This window comes from Petromyzon marinus, chromosome 34 (genome assembly GCF_048934315.1).
Source record: "Petromyzon marinus isolate PM22_M1 ecotype Great Lakes invasive population chromosome 34, UKy_Petmar_22M1.pri1.0, whole genome shotgun sequence".
Taxonomy (NCBI): domain Eukaryota; kingdom Metazoa; phylum Chordata; class Hyperoartia; order Petromyzontiformes; family Petromyzontidae; genus Petromyzon; species Petromyzon marinus.
In genome coordinates, this window is record NC_133700.1 from 1,004,778 (window position 1) to 1,028,038 (window position 23,261).

The window sequence follows — 23,261 nt, forward strand, 5'->3', positions numbered from 1 at the left end:
CTCACCCTCACTCACCCTCACTCACTCACCCTCACTCACTCACCCTCACTCACCCTCACTCACTCACCCTCACTCACCCTCACTCACTCACCCTCACTCACTCACCCTCACTCACTCACTCACTCACCCTCACTCACTCACCCTCACTCACTCACTCACCCTCACTCACTCACCCTCACTCACCCTCACTCACCCTCACTCACTCACCCTCACTCACCCTCATTCACTCACCCTCACTCACCCTCATTCACTCACCCTCACTTACTCTCACTCACTCACCCTCACTCACTTACCCTCACTCACCCACCCACACTCACCCTCACTCACTCACACTCACCCTCACTCACCCTCACTCACCCTCACCCTCACTCACCCTCACTCACTCACCCTCACTCACTCACTCACCCTCACTCACTCACCATCACTCACCCTCACTCACTCACCCTCACTCACCCTCACTCACTCACTCTCACTCACCCTCACTCATCCTCACTCACTCACCCTCACTCACTCACCCTCACTCACCCTCACTCACTCACCCTCACTCACCCTCATTCACTCACCCTCACTCACCCTCACTCACCCTCACTCTCCCTCACTCACTCACCCTCACTCACCCTCACTCACTCACCCTCACTCACCCTCACTCACTCACCCTCACTCACCCTCACCCTCACTCACCCTCACTCACTCACCCTCACTCACCCTCACTCACTCACCCTCACTCACTCACCTTCACTCACTCAACCTCACTCACTCAGCCTCACTCACTCACCCTCACTCACTCACCCTCACGCACCCTCATTCACTCACCCTCACTCACTCACTGACCCACTCACTCACCCACTCACTCACTCACCCACTCACTCACCCACTCACTCTCTCACTCACTCACACCCTTACTCACTCACCTTCACTCATCTTGGCTCACCCTCACGACTCGCCCTCATTCACCTTTACTCACTCACCCTTACTGACTCACCTTTACTCACTCACCCTAACAAAGACAAAGATCCCCCCTATAGCCTTAACAGACTGTAGGGGCAAGTGCTGTTAGCGAGCACCTATGAAGGCCGGAACGGTACACGAGGGTGGCCAGCACCACGCCCGACTGCCGAACTACGTGGTTGAAAAGATGTTAAATAATGTGGGAGCCAGAGGACATCCCTGTCGCACCCCAAGATGAACAGGGAATGGTTCCGACTCCCGGCCACGTAGTTTAGCCTGGGCCCTCTCACCATAATGATGGTGCTTAATGATCGTGAGCAGAGGCTCAGAGACTCCAAAATCACGAAGAACAACCCAGAGCCCAGGCCTACTCATGGTATCATAAACCTTGGAATTCCCTACACATCTGCTGTAGCGGATGGAGAGAAAATATGGCAACTGTGCAGGACCGCCCTTTTCTGAAACCGCACTGGGGCTCCGCAAGCCTCTCCTCAGCCTGCCTGGCAAGGCAAAGTTGAATAATCCTTGCCAGGACCTTTCCCGACACACTGAGGAGTGAGATGCCCCTGTGGTTGTTACAGTCTTGCGGTCCCCCTTCTTAAAGAGGGGGACCACCAGAGCATCCTTCCAATCCTGCGGAACCTGTCCAGTGGTTCAGACTGTTGTTATGATGTTGTGTAGGGCAGTCTGTGCACAAACACTACCCTCCCTCAGCCTTTCGCTTGGGAGGTCATCTCTGCCCGGTGCCTTTCCTGGTCTCTGCATTATTAACCTGGTCAAGGCCTATGATACGATCAGTAGACCTGGGCTCTAGGTTGTTCTTCATGCTTTCGGAGTCCCTGACGATTATTTAGGACCTTCATGATGGTGAGTGGGCCCGGATAATAATACATTGTCAGGAATCGGAGCCATTCTCTGTCACCTTGGGGTGCGACAGGGATGTCCTCTGGCCCCCACATTGTTTAACATATATTTTGACCACGTAGTTCGTGAAGCGTTCGATGGCTGTAATGGAGGAATTTCCATCTGGGACAGATATAAGTCTGATCGATGCCCGAGTGCAGTCAAGGCATGGCTCCTTATTGGTCAGCCATGTTATGTATGCTGATGATCTGGTAATTGCTGCTCACCTAGAGGAGGAGTTGGAGGCGCTGCTGCTGAACCTGGAGCGTGCGACTAAGAGGTGGGGTCTCACCATCAGCCCCACTAAAACCAAGCACCTGCCTAGGTATTTTGTACCATCAGACACTCCACCCTCACAACTCCCAATTGGCGATGAGGCAGTTGTTGAGAGAGTGGAGAGTTTCCCATACCTGGGCAGTGTGCTCATGACCGGCTCTGGTTTGACAGCAGAGGTCTCACTCCGAATCAGTCGAGCGGCATTATCTTTTCATCAGTTGCGTAACCCTGTGTGGAAGCTACCTGGTCTGTCGCTCCACACGAAGCCTCAGGTCTTCTCCACCACAGGCATGCCCTCCCTTCTCTATGCTTGCGAAACGTGGACCCCCCTAATGGAACATCTTTGCAAGTTAGAAACATTTAGGCTAGCCTGCCTACGATCCATCCTGGGTTTAACCAGGTTGGATTGTCTGAGGAGCTCACAAATCCTTGAAAGATCTTGACAAATTCCCATCGGTGAGCTCCTTCGGCAAGCGAGGCTGCGTTGGCTGGGTCATGTACCGTGCATGCCCAGCCACCGCATGCCGAAACAGCTTTTGTTCGGCCGGATAGAGGGGGCTTAATGGGCGCGACTTGGACTAGAGAGGAGATGGAGTGATATGGTACAAGTGGACGCGGAGTTGAGTGGACTTTCCTATGACTGGTACCAGCGGTGTCAAGATTGGCCTCTGTGGAGGAGGCTCGTGAAGGACGCTACTGGGCAGTTGGAGGCAGCAGCCCTTCAACAACAACGGAGGGCAGAAGAGCGACGCTTACAACAATGTGCCCAGCGCCGGGTGGCTAATGCACAGCAAATTGGTACAGTCAGTGCGCACAGGTGCTGCATAGGCCGGTCATCTCAGTCAGTCGACTCGTTGCCCCACTTAGTGGAAAATTGCGGTTGTTGTGTGTTAAAGGTTGAGATGGGTGTTTCAGGTAGAGGTGTGTGTTATAGGTTGAGGTGTGTGTTATAGGTAAAGGTGTGTGTTTCAGGTAAAGGTGTGTGTTACAGGTAGAGGTGTGTGTTATAGGTAGAGGTTTGTGTTATAGGTGTAGTGATATCACTGGATGTCACCATGCTGTAGGTGCAATACTGGCCGTAAAGGGGCACGGCGTGTGGTGTCGCGACATCGCCGGATATCACAATGTTGTGGGTGCAGTACCGGCCCTGGAGGACCATGGTGGGTGCTGAATAATAGCGCTGGATGGCACCACGCTTAAATTGCAGTGCCGACCCTGCAGGACAGGGTGTGTTGGTGTCCACCGAAGGATGAGGTTGTGTGAGGCCATGGCACTCTGGTTGACCCGGGAGGACACGTGACCGGTTAAGTTGACAGAGGGGCCCCAAGATGGGGCTAGGGGGGTCACGTGATTGGGACCCAGATCCTTCCCGAGGATTCTGGAAGGTGGGCGTGGCCATGGGCGGAGCCGGCCATGCCACAGAGAATATAAGCCGGGTCCCGAGAGAGACCAGGGTTGCTGTTCATCCTGAAGAAACCCTTCGTCTCCGTTCTCCGTTCAATGAGTCTCCAACACATGGACCCGGGTCGAAGTCGTTGGTCACGGTCCGTAGTAGCAGTTACGTTGTAACTAGTGTAGTAACTAGTGTAGTAACTAGTGTACTAACTAGTGTAGTTAGCCTGGTGGTCACCACCTGGCTAACTACACCAGTCACGTGGTAACTTGTGTAGTTAGCCGGGTGGTCATCACCTGGCTAACTACACCAGTTACGTTGTGACAAGTGTAGTTAGCCTGGTGGTCACCACCTGGCTAACTACACCAGTCACGTGGTAACTAGTGTAGTTAGCCGGGTGGTCACCATCTTAGGTTGTTATTCTGTTAAGGGGAAGTTACTCCGTGTGTTGGAACTGAATAAATGTGTTGCCTCCAAGTCTACGTCTGCGACTCAGCTGAACCCATAATAATAGGGGTTTTCCCCTTTTTTCTGGCAACAAAACCTCGAACCCTCATTACTTTGATAGTACATTGTCTTTGAGCTGTACGCCTTTTGGCGTCATCTGATCTAGCACCAATTGAGACTAGGCTCTAAAGAAAGCTGGTGTGGACAAATCAGTTTCAAGGATGCATATATTATCAGTGTGTGTATTTTTGTTTGTTGCATTTTGACTGCAAGTATTGAGGTTATTGCAGACATGAATCCTTGTTATGCGATGGCGACCCTGCGAGTTGCCGTGGGGCTGATCGTGCTGGCGTCATGGTGATCGTCCCATCGCGCCTGCCTGACTGCGTGCCGCGGGACGTCTGTTGCAGGCGCCGCCACCGCTGCTGTGTTTGTCTCTGCCGGTGTCGTGCCAAGTCTCGGCTCCCTGGCTGCCTGGCCAGCGGCAGCCTCGCAGATCCTCGGGGGCATGGAGACCAAGCGCTCTGGCGAGGTGAGCCGAGGTTGGCGGGCCGGTTTGGCTGCTGCAGAGGCGGAGGATGGCGCGGGCATCGACCTCGAGCGGGAGGAGGCGAGCAGAGGAGGATGCCTGGTGGCAGCAGGCGAGGAGGGGAACGGTGGCAGCCAGCCCGAGGGAGGAGACTGAGGAAACGCCGAACTTTGCTGGCCTGCAGGCACAAGGTGCCCAAAATGACACTGTACAGGCAAGTTCTAGACCTGTGGGGGGCAGGACGGCCCCAGGAGCACGCAGGGCGGTGGCGCGGAGGACCGGGAGTGAATTTCACCCCGATACACGCTAAGCAGCACAATTGTGTACGGGTGTCCTTCAAAGAGGACGTGCCGGAGGAGGTCACTATCGACAGACGGAGGTTCGTGCGGCCTGTGATGATGGATCCTGCAGACCTGTTTTGTTTGATGGCCTTGCCGTGTGGCAGGGCTTTTGACGTGAGCTTCAGGACAAGTAACTTGCTGCAACGTTTTATGACTTCGTTGGAAGAGAAGGCGGGGGAACGGCCTTTGTCGTTGCATAAGCTCCGACTTCTCTCCGAGCTAGACACGAAAATGGTCACCGTGTTTCTGTACAATGAGACTCTGCCAGACCACGGCGTCGAGGTGCGGCTGAGGCAGTGGTAAACGAGTCCAAGACTCCCTAGGGATCTGGACGGGCGCCAGACAATGGCGAATGAGGCTGAAAACGGCAGAAGGGGCCCTACAACACATCCTGAGCGCCCTGAACATTGGTGGCATTAGGGGCTACGTGGTATATGCGGGGCAGCCCAAGCTTTGCAGATGATGTGGGGGAAGCGGCCATCTGGCCGTAGCATGCGAAGCACGGATTTGTTACCGATGTAAGGCGCGGGACCACGTAGTGGAGGAATGTTGTGCCCCGGCACTGTGCAATCTCTGCGGGAGTAAAGACTACCTGTATAGGGATTGTCCACTATCGTATGCGAACAAGGTCCGGGCGCATAACAGCAGGGTAACTGATGGAGAGAGGGAGGCGGCCGAGGACGGGTTGTAACAAACACCGCCGAGAGGGACGATGGGGGACGGAAGGGGAGAGGCGGGCGGGCAGGGTGCGCTGCTGCAGGATGAGAGGGAGGAGGGGGAGATGTCGTCGGAGGAAGACGCAGATCCCACGGGCCAGCAGGGGGCGGGCCCCATGGACAAAGACAAGGAGTCCGTGGAAGAGCCCCTCGGACCAATGGTGGTCGTCTGGGCGGAGGCAGCAGAGGCAGTGGAGGCGGGTGAGGACGGGGAGGAGCGGCAGAGGGCGGGCACCAGGAGGGAGAAGTTTGTGAGGGTAACGAAAAGAAGACGGAGGGCGCCACGCACCCCAACGAGGGCTACCCCCACACATGGTCCTGAGTCGTCGGGCTCCTCGACGGACATGAGGACGTCAGAAGACGGAGCGGTGGCGGCGAAGATAGGAGTGCGGAGCAGCTGCTGGACTTGGTGGACAACAATTGCTACCAACTACTGGACGATGTGTCGGGGTAGGGATGGGCAATTCTGAGTATGGACCTCTCCTTAGCATCGGTGAATGTGAGGGCAATTCGGGGCAGGGCCAGGAGGGGGGCCATACTGCATTATTTACAGACCCTGAAAAGGGATGTGTACTTTCTGCAGGACTGCCATTTACCATACTCCCTTGGTCGGGAGGAGCTGGCATGGATGCTGCTTTTGGTCCGGAAGTAATGCCAACAGGAACTCAGGAGTAGCCATTCTCCTGGGTAGAAGTAATGTGGAGGTACAGGAGGCCTGGTAAGTGGTCTCGGGGCGACTCCACTACGTTGACGTTACATACGACGGCACGGCGGTCCGGTTGGTCAACGCGTACGCCCCCACACAGTCCCCGGAGCGTGTGGAGCTGTTAGACAATGTGGCGACCTTGCTGCTTACGCGAAGACACATCATCATGGGGGCCCATTTTAATTGTCCTCTCTGCCTGTCAGACACGCTGCCAGCCACCGGAGGTCGGAGGTTGGACCCCTCCTCTATGAGGCTGGGCGCTCTGGTCAAAGATTTTGAATTGATAGGCGCTTTATGTTCGGAACACCCAAAGCGGCCGGGATTTACGTGGTCTAGTTGTTTGGGAACCTCGCACTCGAGGATTGACTTCATCTTTGTCTCTGCTAAACTTAGGACTGAGAGTGTGGAAATTGATCCCTTTTCTTTTTCTGACCATAAGTTGATAGCCGCGAGGCTTAGGATCCCGGATGGTCTGAGGCTGGGAAGGGGGATCTGACGAATGAACACAGGGCTGTTAGTGGACGAAAAAGTGGCTAGGGACTTCGTCAGGCTGTATGGGGAATAGAGGAGCCTGCAGTGCTGCTTTGGCACTACCGTCGAGTGGTCGGGGATGGTGAAGGGTCGGATTAGGACCTTTTTTTCCAGACCCAGAGCAGGAGAAGGAGCGTGATGAGTGCGCTGCGTGGATGGAATGTGAGATTGGAAGGAGTATGTAAACTGTTGGAAATAGGTTTTCCGGTCATGGGCGAAATAAGACAACTAAAAGATAGGATCTCCACGTTCTTGGAGAAGCGTGCTGCGCACCTCGCCTTTAGGGCACGAGTGGAGGCAGTGGAGGAGGGAGAGCGATGTACGCGGTTCTTTTTTTAAGAAATGTAGGAAGGCGGAGAATACAATCCGGGAACTGGTAAGCCCCAGTCTAGGTAGGATCACACACACACACAGAGGGGATAGTGGAGGCAGCTAGGGATTACTTCATGGAGTTGTACAGGAGTAGGGGGGGGGGGGTGGGATGGACCGAGTGAAACGGGAAACAATGTATGAACGTGTCGAGAACGGTGGAAGGGGGGCCCCGAATGTCACGTGTACCCTCAGCACGATCTTTGTCTGTGATATGCTGCGCCTGTATTTCTCCAGTGGCCTCCAGGTGAAAGCCTCATATTACGTACAGTACAGGCTGGCATGGCTCCTGCGGCGGCTAGGAATGGCTTCGTTGCCGCACGGCACCCCCCTGGCTTGGCCTCAGGGGTGGTTGTGCACCGCGGTGAACGAATACATTACGAAGTATGAGCCGGCTCGGACACGGGGGTCGTGGGTTCCCAGGGAAGTCCTGGTGGAAATGTCTAAAAAAGAGGTCTGTACAGAGGTGCCAGGTGCACGGGGGGGCCAGCACCGACAGATTTGGAAAAATGTAACATTGGCAGCTCTTATTCTTGGTTCTTTCGGTAAAGTCACATTGAAGGGAAACAATAAAATAATAAAATATATATAAAACAATACGATTCTCACGACGTTTCGACTGTAACACAAACGGCCATCATCAGGTGTGAAAACCAACGGCTGACGAAAAGGCAGCGGGATTTATCTTGGCTGGCGGCCTGGGACAGGCTGGAGTCCAGCCTGTCAATGTGTTCCCGTAGATTGGCCCGCTCTCCTGATTGCCCGAGAGGCTGCGGCCTGAGGGAGAGCACTGCTCATGCCCTCATTCAGTGCCCATTTTCCAGGGAGGTGTGGAAGTTATGTCGGCCTCTGCTGTCCCATCTTTCCCCGGTAAAGACCACAGTTCCTAATATAATTCGGGGGATGTTCAGACAGAGGGCGGGGGAGGTCTGGGCTCAGGCGTGGGCCGTCATAGGCGCCATGAATGAGGCCCTGTGGACGGCGCGCGAGAGGATGATTAAGGGCACCTGTACGTCGCCTCTCGAGGTATGCCGCCTAGCCAGGGGGCTGTTGGAAAGGGTGGTGGAGGTGGAGGTGGAGACGATGGGCAGAGGCGCCGCGAATGCGAAATGGCGGTGGCCGCCACCCCCTTGTGGCATAGGTTGAATTGCGCTGGTTGAGGAAGCCCTCCGCCGTGGAGGATCGGTGGATGGATGGATGTTCCTACCTTCGCGACGGTTACTTTTTTTGTTTGAAGGGTGTGTAGGATGGGAATGTTTATTTTGCTTCATGCTTGGTGCATCTGCTGTAAGGGAGAATGGTAAGGGCACTGGTTGTTGCAAAAGGATCCCCTGTTAGGGTTATGGTCACGTTTTCTGTTGGGTTTTTTTCCCCTGTTCTTTTTGGCTGTTCAAGGCAGAGGACTGCCCATGATTGAGAAATCGATAAAATTTTAAATACCCATTGAGACTAGGTTCTAAAGAAAGATGTCTCTGGTGTGGACCAATCAGTTTCAAGGACAATGCCTCTATTATCAGTGTATTTTTTGTTTGCATTTTGACTGCAAGTATTGTGGTTAATGCAGACATGAATCCTCGTAAAAAAAAGGTTTCAGTTTTGTTGCCAGAAAAAGGGGAAAAACCCTATTATTATATTTTGGTACTGGCAAAAGAGGTCCAATGATGTCAGTTGAACCCAGTACACAGCAAGAAATGTGTTTGCGAAGTGGTAATGTAGCGATTAGCCCGTTGCGTTACGAACCTGGCGACCTCGGTTCGATTGTCAACACCAGTCACGATTATCTGAACCGGTCCTGGGTCTCCCCTATGTCGACTCAGCCTCAAATGAGTACCCGGTGCGATGTGTAAACATCACCACTAGGGAGACAAAGGCGGCCGGGTGTGGTTTTGCCATGCCGGCCTTCATAGGTGCTCACTCACAGCACTTGCCCCTATAGTCTGTTAAGGCTATACGGAGGGATCTTTGTCTTTGGTGTGTGATACAGGTCAAGGTGTGTGATACAGGTGTAGTGACATTGAATGAGTCACTGTAGCGCAGGGGTCGGGAACCTTTTTGACTAAGAGAGCCATGAAAGCAAAAAATTTGGAAATTTATTTCAGTGAGAGCCATATAATATATTTTAAAAGTGAATTCAACTAAATGTCAGTATAATAAGCCTCTGAATTTATTCTTTTAAATAATGTTGTTATAACACTCACCATTAATGCGACTTCTGGTGCTGCATGGATTTGCTGATGTCTTTGTAGTCGGGTTGGTACTTGGTGAGGTTAAGCTTCATGCAAGCGTTGAGGCTTTCATCCGTTAAACGTGATCGTAGGTTGGACTTGATGTTTTTAAGATGTGAGAATGACTGCTCACATGCATACGTAGATCCAAACATGGTCAATACGGCAATACTCACACGCTGCAGTGTGTGGTATGTGACAGGAAGCGCGTTCCAAGTTTTGAGAATCAGCTGGTCTTCGGGTTGGAGTTTTTTCATTTCTGTCCACATGTGCTTGCTCGCCAACTCCGCTTTCTGTCGTGTGATTCTTTCCAAATCTTCATTCAGTGACTTGAACTTATTCACCCACATGTCTGAGGCCTTCAGGTCAGCCACTTCTGCTTCAAAATCTCTGACGGAGACACCAGGGATGTAATTCAGGTCGGCTGTGTTCAGTGAACACTCGTTTGGATGGGTGATGAACTTAAAAAGACGAGTGTGCTCACGAAATTCTCCAAAGCGTGCTTTGAAGGACTGTAGGAGACTGGATGTGCAGCCAGCTAGCTGGTGGAGATCAAGGTTTTGAATGGGCTCACTTGCTGTGCATGCATCTTTAAATTGGCTCAGTTTTTCAAAATGTAGTAAACGACCTGTTTCAAGATCCGTGATGAAAAGCTCCAGCTTGTTTTCAAAAGCAAATACAGCTTGTTGAAGGGATAACACTGTATTTCCAATGCCTTGCATTTTCACGTTGAGCTGGTTCAGATGTTCAGTCAGATCTACGAGATAGTAAAACTTGAGGAGCCACTCGGTGTCGGCTAGCTCAGGATGCCCGACGCCTTTCATTTCAAGGAAAGTCCGGATTTCGTTCAGGCAAGCCGCAAAACGGCTAAGCACCTTCCCTCTTGACAACCAACGCACATTGCTGTGCAAAAGCAGACCAGGATAGTTATTTACAACTTCATCCAGCAGTGTTTTAAACTGGCGATCATTTAAGGCTCGGGCAACAATAAAGTTGATCACACGAATGACCAGCGACATCACTTCGCCAAACTGCCTGTCACACATCTGAGCACAAAGTGCCTCCTGGTGTATAATGCAATGGAAACTTAGGATGGGTCTATTTTCATGTTCACGGAGAAGCGCCACAAATCCTTTGTTTTTCCCCACCATACACGGAGCACCATCAGTACACACTGAGAGAAGTTTATCCATAGGTAGACTTTTTTCTTGAGCAAACTCCATGAAAGACTTGAATAAATCCTCACCTCTTGTAGACCCTTTTAATGGCAGAACAGCAAGACTTTCTTCGCGCAGTGTGTCACCAACAGCATATCTTGCAATCACGCTGAACTGCGACAAATGGCTCACGTCTGTTGACTCATCCAAAGCCAGAGAAAAGAACGGCGCTGCATTTATGTCCTTCACTTGCGTTTCCTCCACTTTGTTTGCCATCACGATGGTACGATCATGAACAGTTCTTGCCGACAGAGGCATGTCTTGTATCCGTTTGATTATCTTGTCTTTGTTCGGAAGATCATCAAAAAGTTCATTGGCTACATCCAGCATGAACGTTTTAGCATACTCGCCATCTGTGAATGGTTTTCCGTTCCTCACTATTGCTAAAGAACCAGCAAAGCTAGCCGAATTATAGTCACCTTGCCGGGTCCATACGCGGAGTTGCTGCTGGCTAGCTTGCACCCTGCTCAGAAGCTCTTGGCACGCTTTCTTTCTGCTGTCTCCCGCAGGGTATTTTGATGCAAAGGTAGCGTGGCGCGTGTCGAAGTGCCGCTTTACATTCGACCGTTTCAACGATGTAATTTTGTCATTGCAAATTAGACACACCGCAGAACCCGCTCTCTCCACAAAGGCGAATTCTTCGGTCCATTCGTCCTGAAATGTACGATACTCGTCGTCTTTTTTTCTTTTCGCCATCTTCTTCGTCGAAGGGTTAGCTTTGAGCTAATGACCGAGCAGACGCAGTCTCAGACTGATTCAAAAGGGGGCGTTTACCTGTTTTACCCAGCAACGACAAACGTAGGCCAGTATCATCCAATTAAAATAATGGACAATTGCTCCTGCAGCCCTGAATAGGACATGCGCAGTGAAAAATCGATGGATGGATTAAAACAAGTGAGAATATTTTGTTTTATCTGCGAGCCATATGCAATCATCAAAAGAGCCACATCTGGCTCGCGAGCCATAGGTTCCCGACCCCTGCTGTAGCGCGTGCTGCTGGGAGATTGGTAGACAATGGAATTACGGGTAGCAGCCCGTTCTACCAGTTGGACATGTGGGCAAGGCACGGAGCCCTCTGGGGGGATCCAGAAGGGTGCGGGGCCGAGGGCGGAGCCTTGCCACGCTGGGCAGGATAAAAGGACGAGCTCCGACTCACAGTCTGGGCTGCTGCGATCTGTAATGGGATTCGTCGTGCCGTCGTCGGCGTGATCTTCGCCCTCTTCAAGCTGTGGGTCTGGCAGCAGGTTCGCTGTCCCGACCCGGTGTCTGGTTATCCCCTAAGGCTGTGAAGGCCGGAATAAAAGAGGGGGTGCCTCCTACTAGTGTCTATTAGTACATTACACAGGTAGAGATTTGTGTTACAGGTTAAGGTGTGCGATACAGGTAGAGGTTTGTTACAGATAGAGGGGTTTAGTATAGGTAGGGTGTGTAATTGTGATGATGATGATGGTAGTGATTTGAGGTTGATGATTATAGGTGATGATTATACACACCCAACCTGTAACATATGGTGATGATGTTGATAATGGTGATGGTGATGATGCTGATGATGCTGATGATGCTGATGATGTTGGTGATGATGGTGATGTCTCATCGCTTCCGCCTCCTCCCCTTCCCATCCACACCTCCCTCCTCTCCTCCTCACCTTTTCTTTTCTCAGACGTGAGGACCAATCGAGTTGACGGCTGCCATAGCAACTGTAACCAAGCCCGGCCCTGACAACGCCTGAGAGCAGGGACTGTGGCCACGTGGCCTGGGCGGTTGGGGTGGGGGGCGGTGGGGGGCGGTGGGGGGCAGTTGTGGGGGGGGCGGTGGGGGGGGCGAGGGGAGCCTCTGGTTGAAGTTCCCGAGTGGACTTGTTGTTTTATTTGTTGCCGATTATTTTGCAGTGGTCTGTTGTTGTTGTTGTGTGTTTGATGTTGTGGTTGTTTTTTATGTTGTGCGTTGATGTTGTTGTGTGTTGATGCTGTTATGGTTGTGTTGTTGTTGGTTCTTTTTATTGTGTTTGTAATTGTTGTTTTGTTATACCCGCGTGGTGTCTCTAATGGGACATGGGGGGGGGGGGGGGCTGGGGGTGAGGGCTGGGGGCTGGGGGTAAGGTCTGGGGGGCTGGGGGTGAGGGGTGGTGGTGTGAACGCGCGTTCACCAAAACACACCAGAACGTTGAGAGCGTTGTTGTTCTGAAGAGTTGCTGTTGAAGCTGGCTCTGCTGAAGATCAATGATTTCCTCGAGGTATTCATCGTTGACATCTGGATGTGACTCTCTGGTGGGGAAGTATCCGTCGAGAGACTTTGCGAGCTCATCTAAGTGCATGACAATTGCTTGCTTCAGCTCCCCAGGTACAGAAATGTCTCCAATTCCAGACACGTCTTCGATCTTACTTACACAGTCGTCCAGCAGGGGAAAGTTTGCGAAGTTATCATTCTCTGTTCGTCGTTTCCATAAAGGTAGCTTTTTTTTTAAACGCATTCAGGTTTTCTTCCGCTTCGACAATGTTGACTCCACCGTCCTGCATCTGTCGATTGAGATGATTGAGAGCATCGAAAATATCGGCCATGTACGCCAAAATGAGAATGAACTCAGAATTTTCGAAGCAATCTGCGTGACAATGTTGGTACTCTCGCAAAAACAGGGCTAATTCCACACGCATGGCAAAAACACGATTCAGCACCTTTCCCCGGGATAACCACCGAACGTTAGAATGGTACAGAAGTACCTTGAATTCAGAGCCCATTACCTTACACAGCTCTTTGAAGATGTGGTGCTTCATAGCACTATTTCGCACGTAGTTCACACATTCAACTACAATTTTTAATACTTCTGCCAGTTTTGGAGGCAAGGTTTTTTGTTGCCAACGCATGCCTGTGCAGAACACAGTGCGTAACAATGATGTGTGGTGCATCGGATTTCAACAGCGCTCCAAAATCAGCGCTTCGTCCCAGCATGGCTGGAGCTCCGTCTGAACAAACTGCAGAAAGCATATTCCACGAAAGATTGTTGTCTCTGAAGAAGTCATCCACGAGTTTCTTCACATCGACTGCCTTGGTTGTTGTTGTAAGAGGCTTACAAAATAAAATAAAATCTTCCTTTATCACGTCGTCTTTCATATAGCGCACGAATACAACAAGCTGGCTTAGATTGGAAACGTCGGTGGTCTCATCGAGTTGGAGGCTGAATTTTGCTGGGCTTGAAATCAGATCTGCAACTACTTGAGCCAAGATCTCATCGCTCATGTCGTCTATTCTGCTGCTGATAGTGTAATTTGAAAGAGGAATTGGGGACAGCTTATCTTCAGCAGCTTTTCCCAGCATGATATTCGCCATCTTCAACGCAGCTGGCTTTACGAGTGTTCCACCAATGGTGTGTGGTTTGCCCTGCTTTGCGATCAGGTACGCAACTTCGTACAATGCTGTGAGGATCGGTTTGTCGATGGGTACAAAGCCGAGAACAGGCAGAGTAGCCTTTTCATCGAATCTGGCTCTCTTCACCTTGAATTCAGCGAGCGTTGTGTTCTTGTATTTCCCATCTCCATGCAGCTTTAGGAAGTGTTCCTTTAGTTTTGCCGGTGCTAGACTAGAATTGCTCAACTTGGCATTGCAAATCATGCATTGAGGACGCTGACTCCCATCCCGTTCCTTTATACACGTGAATCCATATTGTACGTATTCGTCCAACCACTTTCTTTTTTTGCTCGACATAGTTAGTATGAAGGGATTGAAAGATTAAAATAAAATCACAAATGACGTACAATCACAACAGCCACAGGTCGACTACCGAGCGCACCAAGTTCCTGATCACGCAATGTGGCGTCGTGATCAGCTGCAGCCAATGATGGCCAAGCGGAGCGTGACGTCACGAATAATACAAGCGGGCTGAATTTATTTTGTGCAACACATTTTGACTAAGCAACTAAATATTTGTAATCTAACACGGCGAAGAAAAATTGTGTGTTGCCAAATGTTTTGACGGCCGACAAGTACGGGCCGACATTGCCAGTGCGAACCGGGCTGCTACACTGTGTGTGTCTTGACCCCTGCCGAACCCCCGGATGAGTGACTCGACGAACCCCTGGGGTTCGATCGAACTCGGCTTAAGAACCACTGACGTAGAGGATTGCCTTCTTCTGCCTGCAGCTGATGGATCTCGCGTCTGCAAGGTGCGCCGAAGAGACGGCAGGGTGGCTGGGCTTGCGTGCCTCTTTTCAAATGGCACCGTGTGCACCCTGTGATGTGGCAGCTCACGTGGAAGGTCTGCAATTTATTCAATCAGTGGGACTTTTTTTATTGCCAGTAACATAAAGTATCCATCCATAAATTTTTATTTAAAGCTTTCGTGACTGCAGTAATTCATATTCTTAGTTCTTTCGGTAAAGTCACGTTGAAGGGAAACAACAAAATAATAAAATATATATTAAACAATAAAAAAATTCTCACGACGTTTCGACCATAACACAAACGGTCGTCTTCAAGGGTGTTGGTTTGCATAAATTTATTTTTAAACGGTGTATTTATTTATTTATATAAACCGTTAGCGCCACGCGCAGCGATTTGGCAGTTTATTTAGGACTAATCCATCTATATTCTGAAAAGAGGAGGGGGGAGACGAATTTTTTTTATAATGTATGCTGTCTGAAAGCCACTGTAAGCGTGAACAATCAATTAAGACCTGAAATGGTTTATCAAATCTTTCCAATGATTGCTAAGATAGAATCCATCTTCTCGGTTGAAATTGTCTCTGTGCTTGTATATGTGGATAGCCTCATGAACGAATCTCTCATGGTAGCCAGATGGCTTACAAAGAACCTCTGTCTTGGAAAAGTCAATGTCATGTGAGCCTACTGAATTATAACAATGATCTGCCACGGCCGAGGTGTTGGTCCTACCGTGTTTAAGGTCTGCTTTGTGTTCACGAATGCGGTCCGAGACATGGCGTTTGGTTTCTCCAATGTAACTACTACCACAGAGGCAACTTAGTTTGTAAACACCAGGGTATTGTATGTCCGGAATCACATCTTTTACAGACGGAACCAGATCACGGATTTTATGCAATGTGTTGAAATGGACCTGGATCTTGTGTTTATTCAAGATTTTGGAGATCTTTTTTGTGATCCCCGCAATGTAGGGTAAAGTGATGGTTTTGAAAGGCTCCTCAAGAGGGTCCTTCTTCAAACCATGAATACAAGCACAGAGACAATTTCAACCGAGAAGATGGATTCTATCTTAGCAATCATTGGAAAGATTTGATAAACCATTTCAGGTCTTAATTGATTGTTCACGCTTACAGTGGCTTTCAGACAGCATACATTATAAAAAAAATTCGTCTCCCCCCTCCTCTTTTCAGAATATAGATGGACTAGTCCTAAATAAACTGCCAAATCGCTGCGCGTGGTCGAAACGTCGTGAGAATTTTTTTTTGTTTTATATATATTTTATTATTTTGTTGTTTCCCTTCAACGTGACTTTACCGAAAGAACTAAGAATATCCATCCATAATATAATAATAGGGTTTTTCCCCTTTTTTCTGGCAACAAAACTGAAACCTTGTTATAAGGATTCATGTCTGCATTAACCACAACACCTGCAGTCAAAATGCAAACAAAAAACATACTAAGATAATATATGCATTGTCCTTGAAACTGATTGGTCCACACCAAGGGACGGCTTTCTTTTGAGCCTCGACCCAATTGGTGCTCGACCAGATGACGCCAGAAGGCGTACTGGCACAGGAGGTCTAATGATATCCATCCATAATAGGTTTTTGTTGGGTTATATCGCGTAAATATATCAATGTGTCCTTAAACCCGCGACCACCCGACACAGCCAGCTAGTAAGGGTTGTCACGTAAACAGAACTTGGCAATTCGTCACTAGTTCAGCACATCGGTGTGTTGGAGAGCCAAGCCACAACATTTACAATCTGAGTACGGGTTTAACGACGCATTTATATATTTACGCGATCTAACCCAAAAAGAAAAGCTCTATTATGGACGATATTGGTCCCGAAAGCCTCCGTGTTAAACATCATAACGTACTAATTACTAATTGGGTCTGTCAGTAAAGTCACGTAGAAAAGAAAATAATAGAATACGAGGTTTCGATTGCAACATAAACAAACCATCATCAGGTAAGAATGAATGAGAAAAAACAGACATAGTAAACTTAGAAACACAATGCAACGCAACACAGACAGCAGGCCAACACAACAGCCAACAGGCTGACCGCGCTCCTCCAAAGAATGACGACAGAGATACAGCGCCATTGTGTCGAGGCCTTAGCTCATAAAGTATGAAAAATAAGAATAGGATTTTACTCTTTCCGGTGTGAAGATGTTCAAACACTAAGTAGATACCTTTTTGCAAGCAGACGTGACTTGAGTATTATTATGATTATTATTATTGGGGATAGACATTCTTCGCGAAAGGTGTGAGCGGCAGCTGTTGTTTAGCATCCCAAACTGGATGAGGCCACCCATGTCGCTAACCATCGCCGATCGCCTTGCGTGACAATGTATTTTGTTTGTGGCTCTCGCCGTTATCGAGAAGGACCGCAGAACGTTGTTCAACTTATCGATATTTTGTGAAGGAGCGAGGCATTGATTGGCTCCGTTGTGCCGGGCTGTGCACTGATGGTGCAATGACGGGAATACGTAGTGGGGGTAAATCTATAAACATTTTTTTCTAGGTGTAAGGAGCACTGAGCTAGAGAGCTCCTTTCCAGAAGCGACCCGGTCATCACAAATGATAGCTCAACGAAACGGCTTATCGTGTGGAAACGTGCAGCAGCCGAATACTCTAAACGCGTGATGTTGGTTTTAAATGTGGAGGGGAAAAATCGGATGTCCTGGAGAAAAATCCATACGACAACGGGGAGAGGGAGAAAGAGAGAGAACACGCAAATTCCAAATATCCAGCAGGCGTCGGGATCGAACCCACGACCTCCTGTATACCAGGCGAGGTAATTAACATCTCGCTAGCGTGGTGATGGTTCGTATCTACGAAGTGGAATCTCGTGCGCAACGGGTGCTCTGGAGCATTCATTGAGATACTCACTGGCAATGCAATGCCAGTGGAAATGAAGGCCGTTTTTGATTCTGACGTGAAGACTTAATTCAACAAAAGCACGCCGTTCAAATGATCGAATGTTCAGCGTGCCATTAAATGAAATGCGTAGTTGTCCATGTCCAATTTCCTCTTCACACAGAGGTCTGGTGGTTGTCAAGAGGCAAAGCACTTCGCCGTGTGTTTCTAGCAGACCATCCCTTCCGAATCACAAGCTGCGTTGACGATTCACCCGGGCCCTCACGATTGGCTTACCTCTCCGATACATGCACGCGCCTTGATGACCCGAACGTGGGGGTTGCAGGGAGTTTCAGTGACTGCATTGGAAGTCTCGGAGAGAGACAAAAAAAAATCGATGCAATGATCAAAGAAACTTGACTTTATTGCAGGTCGCGTAAAGAACGATGACTTCAGCACATTTACAGCATTGGAGGGGTTTTCTGTCTGAAGGCGAAATGGTTTCCTGAGAAGAACAACACCATCAGAATCTGAGTGTGTATTTGTGCTGGAGGAATCCAATGAGCTATAAAGCTCCTTTTCGCAGATGTCCAGTAGGAGCACGGGGTCAGAACGTTACAACAACAACAAACAGTACAAAAACACGATAGGAGTGCAAAGTATAGGAAACGTAAAAAAATCACTTAAAAATATACAAATAAAACGTCACTATTTTTTTTTTATTTTACCAGATAAAGCCCACTTAGCTATGAACGTCTTTCTTCAGAAGCTCAACCAAGTAGCTTATTATCATGTTTGACATTTACCGCAAGCAAAAAAAAATAATCTAGAGGCGTGTTTTTATTTAGGCGATGAGATCGCAGACCACGATGTGTGCTGTTGGAAACCCGTTTGAAGGGTTGTGAGCGATTCTAGTTGAAGCCGAACCCAACATCTGGGATTCGTAATCCAGCCGGTATCGAAAGCAGCGAGCTGCCCGTTTCGTTTGTCCTCCAGGGCAGAGAGAGGATCCCCCAAGCTCTGGTTCCGCTGCTCCCCTGGTGCTCCGTGAGGCCACTGCAAGGTCGGGAGGGGAGGTAGAGGGTCCGCGGAAAATAAAAATGAGGGTAACATCCTCACCAAGGAAATGTACGATTTCAAATAACTACTGGTAGGGTGTGGCGATCCGCGAAATGTGTGGAGGTTGAAGAAGGGGTCCGCGCACTTGACAGGGTTGGGAGCGTCTGCTCCAGGGGACAAGAGTGATTTTGCGCGGAAACATTACGGTCAGGATTTAGAAGATAATTCGCTAATTGAAGTTTTGGATTCGGAGACACGTGGAGGGTGACCAGAAGGTGCGGCCAAAGGAGGTGCGGTGCACTTTCCGATGCCACGTGCTTCGACGGAGCTGTGCGAGACGGAATTTTCATCAAGTCCAAATACAGAAGCAGGATGAATTTTTTACCTATAAACAATTTTTTTTAAATTTGTCAGTTAAGGCTCACCGAGCTGTTATCGCTCTTTTTTTCAGAAGCGACCTGGCCATTACAAGTTTTAGCTCAACGAAGTGGCTTCTCATCATTTATTAACTTGCTAATCTCCCTAATCTCTCCGCCCAATCTCTCCCATCAACATAAGTGCTAATCTCCCATTAACACAGCTGCTGTGCGCATATGCGGGGACGATACTCTTATGTGGCGACGGAAGCTCATTTCATGCTAAGCTCTCTCCCTAATATCTCTCTAATCTCCCCAATTAACACAACTGACGTGCTTGCGTGCGGGGATGGAATTCCTTTCCAGCTCGGACCCCGTCTGCTTGCCCTTGGCCAACATAAATAACCTCTTGTTGTTGTAACAGCTCTCTCGCCGTGTTCTCACTGGTTCAGCAGTTCCACTGCTGGATGATATTTTTTCCGCCTGAGGACGACCGCTTGTGTTGCGATCGATATATTATTTTTTTATTTTATTTGTCTACCCACGTGACTTTACCGAAAGAACCAAAGAGTGAGGAAATGTCGATGTTGATTTGTAAATGTGGAGGGGAAAACCGGAGGACCCGGGGAAAAAATCCACGCGACCACGGGGAGAGAGAGAGAGAGAGACACGCAGACTCCAAATATACAGCAGCAGCAGGCGTCAAGGTCAGGATCGAACTCACGACCTCCTGTAAACCAGGCGATGTAGTTAACATCTCGTAGCCACTGACCCGAGGCTCAAGCTGACGAAACGTTACACCCCGACAGCGCAGAGCGCTGCACGCAAAAACAGGCACATCCATCGCATTGCAAAGGTAAGAAGTGCGGTTGCTCAAATCTGAGTTCACCGAGTGGTACGTCGAGAACCCCCACGCAACTGTGAAGTGGTCCGCGTAGAACAAAGGTTTTAGAACAACAACCTCTCGAGCCCATGGGCAGCCCCAGCGGCAGATGCCCCTGGTTGGCAGTAGGAGGGATGCTCTTTCTCGGCGCGTTTTTTTCCCCCTAATGTATTCATCCGCAAATCAATTCCTTAAACACTTTTCTCCAAATGTTGACCGCGAACCCTGGCACGCGTGGACTACTCTGCCACCGATGCTGTCACGGGAATCTCTCACGTGAGCCGTGCAGGCAGAGGGCACGCACGTGGTACATGTTCAACGGTTGACACACACCTCTCCCGTTCGGCGACGTCTGAAAATGTGCAGGGCGGGTCCCGTTCGGCGCGACATCGCGGGACGCGCAAGCGGCTCAGCGTTAATGTGATTTAGAGAGGCGTAGTCGCCACAAGGTTTTAAAGACACCCTACTCACCGCAGAGATCTGTAGCGACAAGACCGCCGCACTCTTTGATAGCTGGCTTCGAACTATGCCACACGCGCCCTCCCGCAATGGCCTCATGGGAGCCTCGTCACTTCTAAAGTTATTTTATCTGTGTACGTCATCGGAATTGGAATCGGAAGAAAAACCGATGACGTGCACGTACATGCACGTACGTCATTGGAATGGCCTCGAACCGCGAAACTCTGCAACAAGTAGCGGGGGGGGGGGGGCGTTGAACGCACCACCGCGTGCGAGCGGTTGACGAGAGAGACGTCAGGGTGGGTGCTGTGAGGAGGTGGGACACGGCACTAGGCTGGGCTGTGTGGTTTACATTCACAGGGGCACAGAACAACACGCGACGCCTCCACTCTGCGTCCACCGCTTGCACCATGGACAGCGTGGAGAGGCAGCAGATCGCCCAGTGGGACGGGGGGAGGAATGCATCCACCTCGTGGGAGGTGTGGAGTGTGAATCTGAGTCAGCGGTGGCTGCGCTGATGCTATACGTGGCTACTGCCTGGCATCCAGCACTGAGGAGGCAGCAGGTAGCAGCAGCGAGGGTTGGTGGATCAGGCACAGACGGGCTATGAAACTCCCTACCCCATGAGTGGGCGTCGAGGAGTTGCTGTACCCCAGGAGGAGAAGGTGGCGGTACAGCAAAATGTGGACTCCGTTCCATTTGTACGGGATAGAGTGTTGACAGAGTGTTGACAGAGTGTTGATAGAGTGTTGATAGAGTGTTGACAGAGTGTTGATAGAGTGTTGACAGAGTGTTGATAGAGTGTTGATAGAGTATTGACAGAGTGTTGATAGAGTGTTGGTAGAGTGTTGATAGAGTGTTGATAGTGTGTTGACAGAGTGTTGATAAAGTGTTGATAGAGTGTTGACAGAGTGTTGATAGAGTGTTGATAGAGTGTTGATAGAGTGTTGACAGAGTGTTGATAGAGTGTTGACAGAGTGTTGATAGAGTGTTGATAGAGTGTTGATAGAGTGTTGGTAGAGTGTTGATAGAGTGTTGACAGAGTGTTGACAGAGTGTTGATAGAGTGTTGACAGAGTGTTGATAGAGTGTTGACAGAGTGTTGACAGTGTTGACAGAGTGTTGACAGAGTGTTGATCGAGTGTTGATAGAGTGTTGACAGAGTGTTGACAGAGTGTTGATAGAGTGTTGACAGAGTGTTGATAGAGTGTTGACAGAGTGTTGATAGAGTGTTGACAGAGTGTTGGTAGAGTGTTGGTAGAGTGTTGACAGAGTGTTGACAGAGTGTTGATAGGGTGTTGATAGAGTGTTGACAGAGTGTTGACAGAGTGTTGATAGAGTGTTGACAGAGTGTTGACAGAGTGTTGATAGAGTGTTGACAGAGTGTTGATAGAGTGTTGACAGAGTGTTGGTAGAGTGTTGGTAGAGTGTTGATAGAGTGTTGACAGAGTATTGATAGAGTGTTGACAGAGTGTTGATAGAGTGTTGATAGAGTATTGATAGTGTTGATAAAGTGTTGATAGAGTGTTGATAGTGTTGATAGAGTGTTGACAGAGTGTTGATAGAGTGTTGATAGAGTGTTGATAGAGTGTTGATAGAGTGTTGACAGTGTTGATAGAGTGTTGACAGAGTGTTGATAGAGTGTTGACAGAGTGTTGATAGAGTGTTGACAGAGTGTTGATAGAGTGTTGATAGAGTGTTGACAGAGTATTGATAGAGTGTTGACAGTGTGTTGATAGAGTGTTGACAGTGTTGATAGTGTGTTGACAGAGTGTTGACAGAGTGTTGATAGAGTGTTGATAGAGTGTTGACAGAGTGTTGAGAGAGTGTTGACAGAGTGTTGACAGAGTGTTGATAGAGTGTTGATAGAGTGTTGACAGAGTGTTGATAGTGTTGATAGAGTGTTGATAGAGTGTTGATAGAGTGTTGACAGAGTATTGATAGAGTGTTTACAGAGTGTTGATAGAGTGTTGACAGAGTGTTGATAGAGTGTTGACAGAGTGTTGATAGAGTGTTGACAGAGTGTTGATAGAGTGTTGATAGAGTGTTGACAGAGTGTTGATAGAGTGTTGATAGAGTGTTGACAGAGTGTTGATAGAGTGTTGACAGAGTGTTGATAGAGTGTTGATAGAGTGTTGACAGAGTGTTGATAGAGTGTTGATAGAGTGTTGACAGAGTGTTGATAGAGTGTTGACAGAGTGTTGATAGAGTGTTGATAGAGTATTGACAGAGTGTTGATAGAGTGTTGGTAGAGTGTTGATAGAGTGTTGATAGTGTGTTGACAGAGTGTTGATAAAGTGTTGATAGAGTGTTGATAGAGTGTTGATAGAGTGTTGACAGAGTGTTGATAGAGTGTTGGTAGAGTGTTGATAGAGTGTTGATAGAGTGTTGACAGAGTGTTGACAGAGTGTTGATAGAGTGTTGACAGAGTGTTGATAGAGTGTTGACAGAGTGTTGACAGTGTTGATAGAGTGTTGATAGAGTGTTGACAGAGTATTGACAGAGTGTTGACAGAGTATTGATAGAGTGTTGACAGAGTGTTGATAGAGTGTTGATAGAGTGTTGACAGAGTGTTGATAGAGTGTTGACAGAGTGTTGACAGAGTGTTGACAGAGTGTTGATAGAGTGTTGACAGAGTGTTGATAGAGTGTTGATAGAGTGTTGACAGAGTGTTGATAGAGTGTTGATAGAGTATTGACAGAGTGTTGACAGAGTATTGATAGAGTGTTGACAGAGTGTTGACAGAGTGTTGATAGAGTGTTGATAGTGTGTTGACAGAGTGTTGATAGAGTGTTGATAGAGTGTTGACAGAGTGTTGATAGAGTGTTGATAGAGTATTGACAGAGTGTTGACAGAGTATTGATAGAGTGTTGATAGAGTGTTGGTAGA